Source organism: Drosophila sulfurigaster, unplaced genomic scaffold, assembly GCF_023558435.1.
Source record: "Drosophila sulfurigaster albostrigata strain 15112-1811.04 unplaced genomic scaffold, ASM2355843v2 ctg48_pilon, whole genome shotgun sequence".
NCBI lineage: Eukaryota > Metazoa > Arthropoda > Insecta > Diptera > Drosophilidae > Drosophila > Drosophila sulfurigaster.
In genome coordinates this window covers 29,745-44,959 of record NW_026909715.1, presented here as the reverse complement: position 1 = coordinate 44,959, position 15,215 = coordinate 29,745, and positions in this window count along the sequence as shown.

The following is a 15,215-nucleotide window of genomic DNA, read 5'->3' as shown; positions in this document are numbered from 1 at the left end:
AAAATTTTAACATGTCAAAATTGAATGAAAAACTTTTTAAATAGCATTTAATACAGTTTATTAATATAATGAGATAAGATTTTGAATTTAACTTGAGAAAAATGTTTTTTGGACTTGGTGAATTTTTATTGAACGCAGCCATATGATATGAGGTTCTACCGAGATATGAGTTCAACATTGACAAAAAATTTTAACATGTGAAAATTTAATGAAAAACTTTTTAAATAGCATTTTATACAGTTTATTAATATAATGAGATAAGATTTTGAATTTAACTTGAGAAAAATTTTTTTGGACTTGGTGAATTTTTATTGAACTGCAGCCATATGATATGAGGTTCTAGCGAAATATGACAAAAAATTTCAACATATGAAAATTGAAGAAAAACTTTTCAAATAGCATTTTATACAGTTTATTAATATAATGAGATAAGATTTTGAATTTAACTTGAGAAAAATTTTTTGGACTTGGTGAATTTTTATTGAAATGCAGCCAAATGATATGAGGTTCTACCGAGATATGAGTTCAACATTGACAAAAATTTCAACATGTCAAAATAGAATAAAAACTTTTAAATAGCATGTTATACAGTTTATTAATATAATGAGATAAGATTTTGAATTTAACTTGAGAAAAATTTTTTTGGACTTGGTGAATTTTTATTGAACTGCAGCCATATGATATGAGGTTCTACCGAGATATGAGTTTAACATTGACAAAAATTTTCAACATGTGAAAATTGAATGAAAAACTTTTTAAATAGCATTTAATACAGTTTATTAATATAATGAGATAAGATTTTGAATTTAACTTGAGAAAATTTTTTTTTGGACTTGGTGAATTTTTTATTGAACGCAGCCACATGATATAAGGTTCTACCGAGATATGAGTTCAACATTGACAAAAAATTTCAACATGTGAAAATTTAATGAAAAACTTTTAAATAGCATTTTATACAGTTTATTAATATAATGAGATAAGATTTTGAATTTAACTTGAGAAAAAATTTTTTTGGACTTGGTGAATTTTTTATTGAACTGCAGCCATATTATATGAGGTTCTAGCGAAATATGACAAAAAATTTCAACATATGAAAATTGAAGAAAAAACTTTTCAAATAGCATTTTATACAGTTTATTAATATAATGAGATAAGATTTTGAATTTAACTTGAGAAAAAATTTTTGGACTTGGTGAATTTTTATTGAACTGCAGCCATATGATATGAGGTTCTACCGAGATATGAGTTCAACATTGACAAAAAATTTCAACATGTGAAAATTGAATGAAAAACTTTTTAAATAGCATGTTATACAGTTTATTAATATAATGAGATAAGATTTTGAATTTAACTTGAGAAAAAATTTTTTTGGACTTGGTGAATTTTTTATTGAACTGCAGCCATATGATATGAGGTTCTACCGAGATATGAGTTCAACATTGACAAAAAATTTCAACATGTGAAAATTGAATGAAAAACTTTTAAATAGCATGTTATACAGTTTATTAATATAATGAGATAAGATTTTGAATTTAACTTGAGAAAAAATTTTTTGGACTTGGTGAATTTTTTATTGAACTGCAGCCATATGATATGAGGTTCTACCGAGATAGAATAAAAAACTTTTTAAATAGCATGTTATACAGTTTATTAATATAATGAGATAAGATTTTGAATTTAACTTGAGAAAAATTTTTTGGACTTGGTGAATTTTTATTGAACTGCAGCCATATGATATGAGGTTCTACCGAGATATGAGTTCAACATTGACAAAAATTTCAACATATCAAAAATTGAATGAAAAACTTTTAAATAGCATGTTATACAGTTTATTAATATAATGAGATAAGATTTTGAATTTAACTTGAGAAAAATTTTTTTGGACTTGGTGAATTTTTATTGAACTGCAGCCATATGATATGAGGTTCTACCGAGATATGAGTTCAACATTGACAAAAATTTCAACATGTGAAAATTGAATGAAAAACTTTTTAAATAGCATTTTATAGAGTTTATTAATATAATGAGATAAGATTTTGAATTTAACTTGAGAAAAAATTTTTTTGGACTTGGTGAATTCTTTATTGAACTGCAGCCATATGATATGAGGTTCTACCGAGATATGAGTTTAACATTGGCAAAAAATTTCAACATGTGAAAATTGAATGAAAACTTTTTAAATAGCATTTAATACAGTTTATTAATATACTAAGATAAGAATTCGAGTTAAACTTGAGAAAACATTTTTTGGACTTGGTGAATTTTTATTGAACTGACATATCATTTCAACTTTGACAAAAATTTTAAACAATGTTAAACAATTTGCGATTGTACTTGTATTTAATACAAATTATTGATGATAATATAATGAAGTTTTGCTGTTGTATTATTAAATTAGTGCCACATAAAGATACATTAGGTGGTGGACCTTAGTAAAATGAGCTGGTTGTAGAAAACGTGTCACAAAACCTATATAGGGGTGGTGATGTCGAGCAGCCATGTCATATGAGAAAAATTTCACAAGTGAAATATATATGACTATGTATATGGAGTGAGTCTTGCCGGCATGTCATATATAAATAATATATGAAAATAATCATATAGAAGGCAATATGATTAAAAAGTTAAAAATAATGAAGTTTTACTGTTGTATTATTAAATTAGTGCAACATAAAGATAAATTAGATGGTAGACCTTAGTAAAATGAGCTGGTTGTAGAAAACGTGTCACAAAACCTATATAGGGGTGGTGAGGTCGGGCAGGCATGTCATATGAGAAAAATTTCACAAGTGAAATATATATGACTATGTATATGGAGTGAGTCTTGCCGGCATGTCATATATAAATAATATATGAAAATAATCATATAGAAGGCAATATGATTAAAAAGTTAAAAATAATGAAGTTTTACTGTTGCATTATTAAATTAGTGCAACATAAAGATACATTAGATGGTAGACCTTAGTAAAATGAGCTGGTTGTAGAAAACGTGTCACAAAACCTATATAGGGGTGGTGAGGTCGGGCAGGCATGTCATATGAGAAAAATTTCACAAGTGTGAATAATCATATAGAAGGCAATATGATTAAAAAGTTAAAAATAATGAAGTTTTAATGTTGTATTATTAAATTAGTGCAACAAAAAGATACGTTAGATGGTAATACTAAATAAAATAAAAGCATTGCAGAAAACGTGTCACAAAACCTCTATAGGGGTGGTGAGGTCGGGCAGGCATGTCATATGAGAAAAATTTCACAAGTGAAATATATATGACTATGTATATGGAGTGAGTCATGCCGGCATAAGTCATATATAAATAATATATGAAAATAATCATATAGAAGGCAATATGATTATACAAGTTAAAAATAATGAAGTTTTGCTGTTGTATTATTAAATTAGTGCAACATAAAGATACATTAGATGGTAGACCTTAGTAAAATGAGCTGGTTGTAGAAAACGTGTCACAAAACCTATATAGGGGTGGTGATGTCGAGCAGGCATGTCATATGAGAAAAATTTCACAAGTGAAATATATATGACTATGTATATGGAGTGAGTCTTGCCGGCATGTCATATATAAATAATATATGAAAATAATCATATAGAAGGCAATATGATTAAAAAGTTAAAAATAATGAAGTTTTACTGTTGCATTATTAAATTAGTGCAACATAAAGATACATTAGATGGTAGACCTTAGTAAAATGAGCTGGTTGTAGAAAACGTGTCACAAAACCTATATAGGGGTGGTGAGGTCGGGCAGGCATGTCATATGAGAAAAATTTCACAAGTGAAATATATATGACTATGTATATGGAGTGAGTCTTGCCGGCATAAGTCATATATAAATAATATATGAAAATAATCATATAGAAGGCAATATGATTAAAAAGTTAAAAATAATGAAGTTTTACTGTTGTATTATTAAATTAGTGCAACAAAAAGATACGTTAGATGGTAATACTAAATAAAATAAAAGCATTGCAGAAAACGTGTCACAAAACCTTTATAGGGGTGGTGAGGTCGGGCAGGCATGTCATATGAGAAAAATTTCACAAGTGAAATATATATGACTATGTATATGGAGTGAGTCTTGCCGGCATAAGTCATATATAAATAATATATGAAAATAATCATATAGAAGGCAATATGATTATACAAGTTAAAAATAATGAAGTTTTGCTGTTGTATTATTAAATTAGTGCAACATAAAGATACATTAGATGGTAGACCTTAGTAAAATGAGCTGGTTGTAGAAAACGTGTCACAAAACCTATATAGGGGTGGTGATGTCGAGCAGGCATGTCATATGAGAAAAATTTCACAAGTGAAATATATATGACTATGTATATGGAGTGAGTCTTGCCGGCATAAGTCATATATAAATAATATATGAAAATAATCATATAGAAGGCAATATGATTAAAAAAGTTAAAAATAATGAAGTTTTACTGTTGTATTATTAATACTAAATAAAATAAAAGCATTGTAGAAAACGTGTCACAAAACCTATACATTTTTTTTTTTTTTTTTTTTTTTCGTCAATAATTATTTATTTAAAATCTGTCTGTACGGACAATAATTAAATTTTTTGAGGCAGCCTTGTCGATTAAATTCTCACAAGAGATGGTTGGTAGGGTTCTGGAGGGCTAATCATCATTCTCCATGGGCAGGTCGAGGGGTGTTTTCTTTTAAGTCTTCTGACGGTTTGGCTGTTGTCCAAGATGTTGATGGCCAATGTGTTTGGGTGGTTATGGAGCCTGTTGATGTAATTTGTGCTCACTTTTCGAATCGACCCAAATGTTAGCTACGCCAATACAGCAAGAAACGCTGCCGCACAAGATAACATCCTACACCCCAACGCCAACTTAATCCCACCAAGCAATTCACTGGACGCGGCAATGGCCAGAATGGAGGCCATGTTTGAGCGCATGATGGAAAAGGTCATGAGTCAAATGACCCAAATGCTTGCTAACGTTTGCAAATCATTATGCAAACGGGATTAAACATAACGATCTGGAACGCTAACGGCCTGATTAAAAGCCGGCCAGAGGTGGAACACTTTAGCCACACACACAACACAGACATACTCCTCATCTCCGAAACTCACTTCTCCAATAGATCATACCTCCGACTTCACGGGTATGACGTCATCCACGCTGACCACCCCAGCGGCAGAGCTCATGGCGGAGCGGCAATTATTATTAAAGCGGGCATAAAGTACAACGAGCTGTGTACCTTAGAGGAAGACTGGGTACAATGTGCCAAAGTCAATCTGCCCAGCCCACTAGGCGACCTTACAGTCGCCGCGGTCTACCTCCCCCCCAGACACAGAGTATTAGAAAGGCATTTTGATCTGCTGCTGAGCAGTCTGGGTAACAGATTTCTAATTGGGGGCGATTTCAACGCAAAGCACCGATGGTGGGGATGCCGAGTCAGCAACCCTAAAGGAAGCGCACTACTTAGGTGCATCCAGCGCAGGAGCATCGTATGCCACACCACAGGAGAGCCCACCTACTGGCCAACAGATCCGACCAAAATTCCCGACACCCTGGACATGGCCCTCTCCAAAGGATTTGATAGTGCCAAAGTCTCGTGCTCTTCTAACGCGGACCTTTTCTCTGAGCACAGCGCAGTGGAACTGCGGCTGAACCTCCCTGCACTGAGAAAAGCTGCACATCCCAGGATGATCAAGAGGAGCACGAGACTGCAATCCTACAAAGCCTGGCTAACGGAAAATGTCAACCCAGTGCAAGATCTTACCTCCACCGAGCAAGTGGACAACGCCATCAACGAGCTCACGCAACACATGCACAACGCCGCAGCACATGCTTCCCCCAGAGCCCCGATCTCTCCTAGACTACCAACGAGGGTCCTACACCTTTGGTCTTCAGAGATCGCCTCGCTAGTAGCTGAGAAGAGACGGTTGCGACGAGTATGGTTCCTATCCAGAAATCCTAGAGATAAAAGGGTATTTAACAGAGCCGCAAAGCAGCTTAAGGATAAGCTCCTAAAGCTCAGGCAGAGCTCGTTTGAGGAGTTCCTGGCCAATGTTGAGCCTGGAGACCCACAGCACAACCTTTGGCAGGTCACTCGTCACATAAAACGACCTACTAAGAGAGTTGCTCCAGTCCAGCGTGCTAGTGGCGCCTGGTGCCGCACAGAGCAAGAAAGAGCTGAAGCTTTTGTGGAGCACCTCAGCGAAGCCTTCAAGCCGATAATAAGATGCACCTGCCTGGATATCTCAGCTACGCATCGTGCCCTACAACTATTAGATGAAAACACCAACAACAACCAAGAAGAGCTAGCTATGGTCTCGGTGGATGAGGTCAAACTTGAGATCGAGGGACTCAAGACGAATAAATCGCCGGGCGCTGATGGCATTGAAGCACTGGCTGTTAAGCTTCTTCCCCTCCTGCCTACAACTCCTCGCCAACATATACAACAGGTGCTTTCAGCTAGGACATTTTCCAACCATCTGGAAACGAGCAGAGGTAATTCTTATACCTAAACCTGGCAAACCTGAAGCCAATCTTGGCTCTTATCGTCCGATAAGTTTGCTGTCGATACTCTCAAAATACTCGAAAGAGTATTTTTGCGCAAGTATTGCCAGTGCTGGAAGAAGCTGGGTTGATTCCGGATCACCAGTTTGGCTTCAGGCGTTCTCACTCCACCCCGGAACAATGCCACCGTTTAGTCAGAGTGATATTGGACGCATTCGAGGAGAAGAACTACTGCTGCGCCGTAATGCTTGACGTGAAGCAAGCTTTCGACAGAGTCTGGCACCCAGGGCTACTGCTTAAGCTTAAGAGAAACCTGCCTCAACCCCATTACGCATTTCTGCAATCTTACCTCGACAACAGAAGCTTTTATGTCAGATGCGGAGATGCGCGATCTACCACAAAAGGTATCGAAGCCGGTGTACCACAAGGCAGCGTCCTAGGCCCTCTATTGTACACGTTGTACACAGCGGACATGCCTACATTTTTCAACGAGAACCTATTGGTTGCCACATACGCCGATGACACAGCCTTCCTTGCCACAGCACGAACCCCACAGGATGCGTCGGAAATTATACAAAATCAGCTAAACACCATCGAGCCCTGGCTAAGGAGGTGGAACATCTCGGTAAACCCTGAAAAGTCCACGCAAACCACATTTGCACTCCGCAACGGCAATTGCCCGCCTGTCAGTCTTAATGGGGATAATATTCCCGAAAATCCCACGCCCAAATACCTGGGCATGACGCTCGACAGGCGGTTAACATGGCGCACACACATCCTAAGGAAGAGAAAGCAGGCTGAAGAGAGGCTGAAGCAATTCCAATGGCTCATTGGAAGACGCTCGAAGCTTAAAAGCAAACTTAAACTGCTCGTCTACAAAACCATCATTAAGCCAATCTGGACTTATGGCATCCAGCTGTGGGGCACTGCCTGCAAATTAAACTGCAGGAACATCCAAAGGCTGCAGAACAAGGCTCTGAGAATAGTCTCGAACGCTCATCCTTACCATGACAACAGCACCATCCACGAGGTACTCAGGGTTCCCTGGGTAAAAGATGAAATTCGAAAAGTGAGCACAAATTACATCAACAGGCTCCATAACCACCCAAACACATTGGCCATCAACATCTTGGACAACAGCCAAACCGTCAGAAGACTTAAAAGAAAACACCCCTCGACCTGCCCATGGAGAATGATGATTAGCCCTCCAGAACCATACCAACCATCTCTTGTGAGAATTTAATCGACAAGGCGGCCTCAAAAAATTTAATTATTGTCCGTACAGACAGATTTTAAATAAATAATTATTGACGAAAAAAAAAAAAAAAACTTTTCGAATTTCATCTTTTACCCAGGGAACCCTGAGTACCTCGTGGATGGTGCTGTTGTCATGGTAAGGATGAGCGTTCGAGACCATTCTCAGAGCCTTGTTCTGCAGCCTTTGGATGTTCCTGCAGTTTGATTTGCAGGCAGTGCCCCACAGCTGGATGCCATAAGTCCAGATTGGCTTAATGATGGTTTTGTAGACGAGCAGTTTAAGTTTGCTTTTAAGCTTCGAGCGTCTTCCAATGAGCCATTGGAATTGCTTCAGCCTCGATAGCTTCAAAAGCTTGGAAATTTTCCACGCACGTGGTTATTTTTGCACTTGGAAAAACTCGATTTTCCACAATATTAAGAGTGTCACTGTCACTGAAATATGCGCACTTTATTGCATTTATGCTCCCACACAGGGAACTCTAAATTCCGTCTCTGTCGGTAGTGTTTTTATAGGTTTCTATGGTTCTCACACGGAGCACACACGGAGGCACGTCTGTTCACTTCGAAAGTTCGATGGCGACTAAAACCTATACATGGTGAGCAGTGTGTGCCCATCACGTATATATATGTATTGGATGCATATATTTCAGTTTGCATAATAGGTAATAATTATGTTATTACAAAAAAGTCTCATCCGACGTTTATATGTTTATATAATAACTATTATTATATAAGCATATGACGAATTAAATGTCTTATTCCAAAGGTGTTTTCGTAGCTAAAGAATTAATATTTTGTGAATAATTGAAAATCCTCAAGGACACTATAAAAATTATTTATTTTGGACGGAGGTTTTTACTAATATAATATTGTCTACACGTAAATGCAAAATTAGATAAAATTATCAATTTGTCATCAAAATAAAATAATTTTTTATTCAATTAATTGAATTTAAATTATAAATATGCATGTTGAACCGAGTTGGTTCGGCAAGAAAGTCTTGGCTGAAGCGTAAAATAAAACACGTCGTTCTGTTTTAAGTATTTATTCGCAACTGTGTATATTAAATGTTAGTTAACATAATTATGTGCAGTGCAGATGTTAATGTTAATGCACTGCTAATTTTTATTTATCGATATTCATATGCGTACATTGATATTTTTTAACACTCTTCCTCAATGTAAGCATATTTACAAATATTACTTCAATTTTAACAAATTTATGAAATGTATATGTTTCTGCTTTGACAAATTCTTCGTTAATATGTCTGCGACCATATCATTCGTTGAAACATACTTCAAAACTATTTGTCCCTTACTTACTACTTCTCGCGCAAAATGATATCTTATATCAATATGTTTTGCTCTCGAGTGATGCACAGGATTCTTTGCCAGTTGTTGCGCACTTAAATTGTCAGTGTGAACTACTGTTGGGGTGTCCTCTACGCCGCAACCAATTTCGACTATAAGTCTGCGCATAACAATCGCCTCTTTGCATGCTGTTGATAACGCCATGTACTCAGCTTCTGTGCTGCTAAGCGCTACGCTCAGTTGCTTCTCCGATTTCCAGGATATCGGACCACCTCCAAGAAAATATACATAGCCCGTATATGACTTCCGGTCACTCTGGTCGCCGCCCCAATCCGAATCGACATAGCCTTCAAACGTATTTCCACACTTGCTGTAGTGTAGCTGAAACTCCGACGTTGAAGCTAAATATCGCAACACATGCTTCACTCCTGTTAGATGCTCCACATGCGGATCCTTATTCCGCTGAGCCAATTTTGCAACTGAATGCAAAATATCAGGTCTGGTCGTAAGAGCTAACCACATTAACTCTCCAATTGTTGACTGATATGACCTCAAATCAACTTGCTGACATTGGTCATTACCGCATGCCACTTGATGTCCCGCTTCTAACGGCGTCGCAGCCGCTCTGCAGTTCTCCATACCATGTCTTCGTAGTAGATCCTTGATGTACTGTGTATGACCCAAAGTTATCTCGCCGAGCTCGCCATCACGTTTGATTTCCATACCAAGAAAAAGCTCCAATGGGCCCTTATCAACACACTCAAATGCGTTAGATATGGCTGCCTTAATGTTGTTCAAATCCTCCTTTGACTTGCAGGCTATAAGAATATCATCGACATATACTAGTATTAGTGAAAGATTACCTCCTGTCTCTTGTTTGTACAAGCAGGGCTCATTGTCGCATGGAACGAAATTAAGTTTACGCAAAACTCCATCTAGCATCGAGTTCCATTCTCTTCCTGATTGCTTCAATCCATATAGCGCCTTCTTGAGCAATAAAACCTTTCCAGCCTGGTTGTCGTCTTCAAACCCTTGCGGTTGCTTCATATAGACCGTGTCTCTCAAATCGCTGTTCATATATGCCGTGCATACATCCATTTGGTGCAAATACAATTGCAACTCTGCTGCCAACGCTAAGACCAAACGCATACTCTCTAGTCTGCATACCGGTGAAAACGTTTCACTGTAGTTGACACCATATTGCTGCGAACATCCTTTCGCTACCAATCTTGCCTTAAATCGTTGAATCTGGCCGCACGCATCTCGCTTTAGACTAAAAACCCATTTGCAGCCAATTGCGCGCTGGTTCTTTGGCAATTCTGCAAGCTGCCATGTTTCATTTGTCATCAAAGCCTTGTGCTCCTTCTGCATTGCTTCACGCCAATGCGCTGCGTGTTTACTGTTGATCGCCTCGTCGTACGATGACGGAATAGTTACCTCGTCTGTAACCATCGCTCCCAGTATATTGTAGATCTTCTTTGGGCGTCCAGGCTTGCCCGTTCTCATGATCTTTGGTCTGCCAGGACCAATTCGTACTGTCGGATTAGCTTCCACTATCTCCATGTCTTTTGCACTTTCAAAGATTCATTGCTGCTACTTTCGTTTGTAGCTTCAAGTTCTGGGTCGCTTTCGTCGTGGTCATCACCCGATCCCAGCTGGTTATCATCTTCATCGTCTGAATTTGAAGATTGCCATTGACTTGCCGGTTGCATGTCAAGTACTACGTCGCTGTCACTTGCCTGCTGTAGGCCACTGAGCTCATCGAATACGACATCTCGTTTCTCGATCACCAGGTTTGACTCCGCATCATATAATCTATAGCCCTTCGCCTGCATAGAATATCCGACCATGCGATACTCTTTTGCCCTTTGCTGCGAACTTGCTCTTATGATGCCCCTTGTCAAGTGCAACTGCAACGGAACCAAAAACTTTTAAGTGACTTATACTTGGCACCTTACCAGTCCACGCTTCCATAGGCGTAATATTGGGCAACGCTCGTGTAGCCGCACGATTACGTAAATACACAGCCGTATTTACTGCTTCTGCCCATAATGTCTGACTTAGTCCTGACTGCACCAATAGACATCTTGCCATTTCCACCAACGTGCGATTTGCCCTTTCGGCAACTCCATTCTGTTGTGGGGTATATGGCACTGTCAGCTGCCGATCAATACCATTGCTCTTCAAATAGTTATTGAACTTGTTGTTAACATATTCCCGACCGTTGTCGCTCCGAATACATTTAAGCTTCTTTCCGGTTTGCCGTTCTACCAAATTCTTGAATTCCACGAACTTGTCAAAGACCTCGTCTTTGCCCTTCAGGAAATACACGAAGATACGCCGCGAGCAGTCATCAATAAACGTCAAGAAATATCTGGATCCTGCAAGAGACTTCGCTTCAAATGGTCCACATACGTCTGTATGAACTAGTTCCAGCAACAATTGTGCACGACTTTCACTGGCCTTTTGAAAAGGTTCCACATGAACTTTGCCCATCATGCACGTCTTGCATGAGGCAACTGATGGCATATCCAATTTCTCCATCCCACGTACCAATCCTTTCTTTGACATCTCCAGCAAACTTGTGTAATTAACATGTCCGTATCTGTTGTGCCACAGTTTTGCATCAGCCTTAACGGCAGCGTAACATCTGTTAGGCTCGGACTCAACCGTATACAGGCTTCCAGTTCTGTTAACTTCCAGAATTATTTCACCACGTTGTGAAATCTTTGCATTTTTCGGCCCGAAATGTACGACGCAATTATTTGCCACTGCTGTGCTCACGGATATAAAATTACTCGTCAGCTTTGGCACATACAATACATTTAGCAATGTTAATGTATACTTTTTGCTTTTTAGCAAAACTTCACCTTTGCCCTTGGCTTCCAAGGAACCTGCGTCTGCCAATCTAATCATTTCGCTATGTTCTTCGAACTTCGTGAACATCTGCCGATCGCAACACATGTGGCTCGTTGCACCACTGTCCAAACACCAGTTTGATTTGGAAAAACTGCTTGCATCCAATGCATTTAACAAACTGCACTGCTTGTTTTCGACTTTCGCTTTTGCGTCTTGCTTTACCGATCTCTTTTGACAATTCGCTTTAAAGTGCCCTTTTACGCCGCAATTGAAACAGACAACGTTTGTGTGCTTCTTCTTCTTGGCGTCTGTCTGGCGCCTTTGGTTGTGCGTCGCAGAAAAAGCGACCGCCGTGTTGCTTTGCGTCTCTACACTTTTTCTTCGTTCTCCTTCTTCCTTCAGCTTGATACACAGAATTTCAATAGAAGGCAGAATGTCGCGCGTCTCTATGGCGACTACAAAATTGTCAAACTCTTCTGGTAAACTTGAAAGCAATATAATGGCCTGTAGCTCATTATTTAACTGTATATCAACCGCAGCGAGTTGATCGACAATTTCACAAAACACATTTATGAAACTTGTCATGCTTTGACCCTCCGTCATGCGTAAGTTGAGCAACCTTTTGTAAAGCGCAACCTTACGTACAGGTCCACTTGGCTGATGGATCTCTTTCAGCTTATTCCATGCTTCACGTGCCGCTATACAACTTTTGATAGCACTCAATTGTGATGTCTTCGCACTCAACATGATCATGGCCAATGCTTTCTTATCCATTGCCGTCCTATTGGCGCCTTCGCTTGCGCCTTCTTGTGGATCCTCGGACACAACATCCCATAGCTCTGCATGTATCAGCACACTCTTCATTTGGATGCTCCAAGCATCATAATTGTTGTCCTCCAACTTTTCTATTTGATACATCGCACTCATTTTGCTATTTGCGTCACACCACAATTCCTTGCGAATGTCTTTATAATTTCACCACAGTTCGTAACCGCGCACTTCACTACCAAGCCGTGCCTGGGCCCATAACCTGTTGAACCGAGTTGGTTCGGCAAGAAAGTCTTGGCTGAAGCGTAAAATAAAACACGTCGTTCTGTTTTAAGTATTTATTCGCAACTGTGTATATTAAATGTTAGTTAACATAATTATGTGCAGTGCAGATGTTAATGTTAATGCACTGCTAATTTTTATTTATCGATATTCATATGCGTACATTGATATTTTTAACAATGCATGTGTGATATAATATATTTAGTAAGTTGAAATAAAATGATATTTTTGAACGATTATATGCATATATATTTTATATATAAGTATATATATTTATATAAACAATTGTGAATTATAACTAGCGAACGTGAACGCTATCTAATTGTGGCCACATTCGTATAGTACATGTCAAGTATAACATATATATATATACAATTATTGAATATTATCGTTTGTTATTCAAAAATATTTGTGAGTTGTCATGTATTTTACATATTTGAAGATTTATGTAATTATATTTTAAATATTATTTACATAATGAAATGAACATTATTCTGGTTGATCCTGCCAGTAGTTATATGCTTGTCTCAAAGATTAAGCCATGCATGTCTAAGTACACACGAATTAATAGTGAAACCGCAAAAGGCTCATTATATCAGTTATGGTTCCTTAGATCGTTAACAGTTACTTGGATAACTGTGGTAATTCTAGAGCTAATACATGCAATTAAAACACGGACCTTCTGGAACGTGTGCTTTTATTAGGCTAAAACCAAGCGATCGCAAGATCGTTACACTGGTTGAACTCTAGATAACATGCAGATCGTATGGTCTCGTACCGACGACAGATCTTTCAAATGTCTGCCCTATCAACTTTTGATGGTAGTAGCTAGGACTACCATGGTTGCAACGGGTAACGGGGAATCAGGGTTCGATTCCGGAGAGGGAGCCTGAGAAACGGCTACCACATCTAAGGAAGGCAGCAGGCGCGTAAATTACCCACTCCCAGCTCGGGGAGGTAGTGACGAAAAATAACAATACAGGACTCATATCCGAGGCCCTGTAATTGAATGAGTACACTTTAAATCCTTTAACAAGGACCTATTGGAGGGCAAGTCTGGTGCCAGCAGCCGCGGTAATTCCAGCTCCAATAGCGTATATTAAAGTTGTTGCGGTTAAAACGTTCGTAGTTGAACTTGTGCTTCATACGGGTAGTGCAACTTACAATTGTAGTTAGTACTATACCTTTATGTATGTAAGCGTATTACCGGTGGAGTTCTTATATATAATTAGGTACTTGTACTTTTTTATATGTTCCTCCTATTTAAAACCTGCATTAGTGCTCTTCATCGAGTGTTATTGTGGGCCGGTACAATTACTTTGAACAAATTAGAGTGCTTAAAGCAGGCTTCAAATGCCTGAATATTGTAACGAATCACTAAGGAGGTATTCGTCTGGTGCTGGTGGAAGGTTTACTAGTGTGGCGTACGCGCTGGCTTCTCCGGGCTTTGCTCAGATAGCATGGGGTTCAAGGAAAGGGCCAACTAATAGGACGCACCACTTATAACAATAATACATTTAAAATTCGCGTACATAAGGGAAGACAGAAAAGAAGGAGTGTAAAGGGAAGGTTACAATAAACAATAGTGAAAGAGAAAAGAAAGGGAAGGAGAGGAAGGTAGGTTAACAAAGAAGACGGAGCCACTCTCTAATGCAACACAGCTGTTATTGTGTGCAGACGCCCACCCTACCATGATCCTGCATTCATTGCCAAAACTAATAGTTGGCAGGATCCCTAAAATAAGTGGTTCGGCTAACCTACTCCTGCTTGGTTATGCATGGTTCCAAATAAAAGTAAACAATTAAGCGGACATACTTAATTTATTAACGGATAACAAAAATACTTTGAATATTAACAACATTATGAATTGACAAGAAAAAAATGACAAGAAAAATAAATAAATAAATAATTTAACGGACAAACATAGTAAGTGTGTATGAGGCAGAATTAATTAAATAAGGCCAAAAAAAAATAAATAAATAAATACTAAAAATAATTAACCTATAAATATAAAATATGTTCTAGCATAAATATAATATAAATAATTATTTTAGCATTTAAATGTTGTATAAATTAAGAGAAGGAAAAAACTTAGCTAAAATGAACTAGTTTTGGGTTCATTTAGAAATGCAATGTCAGACCATCACACCGAATATAGGAAAACACTAGATGCAAGTAAAAATGAGGATCAGCTGATGGCTGTCACTCAATGAAATGTTTTGCTATTGCCAGT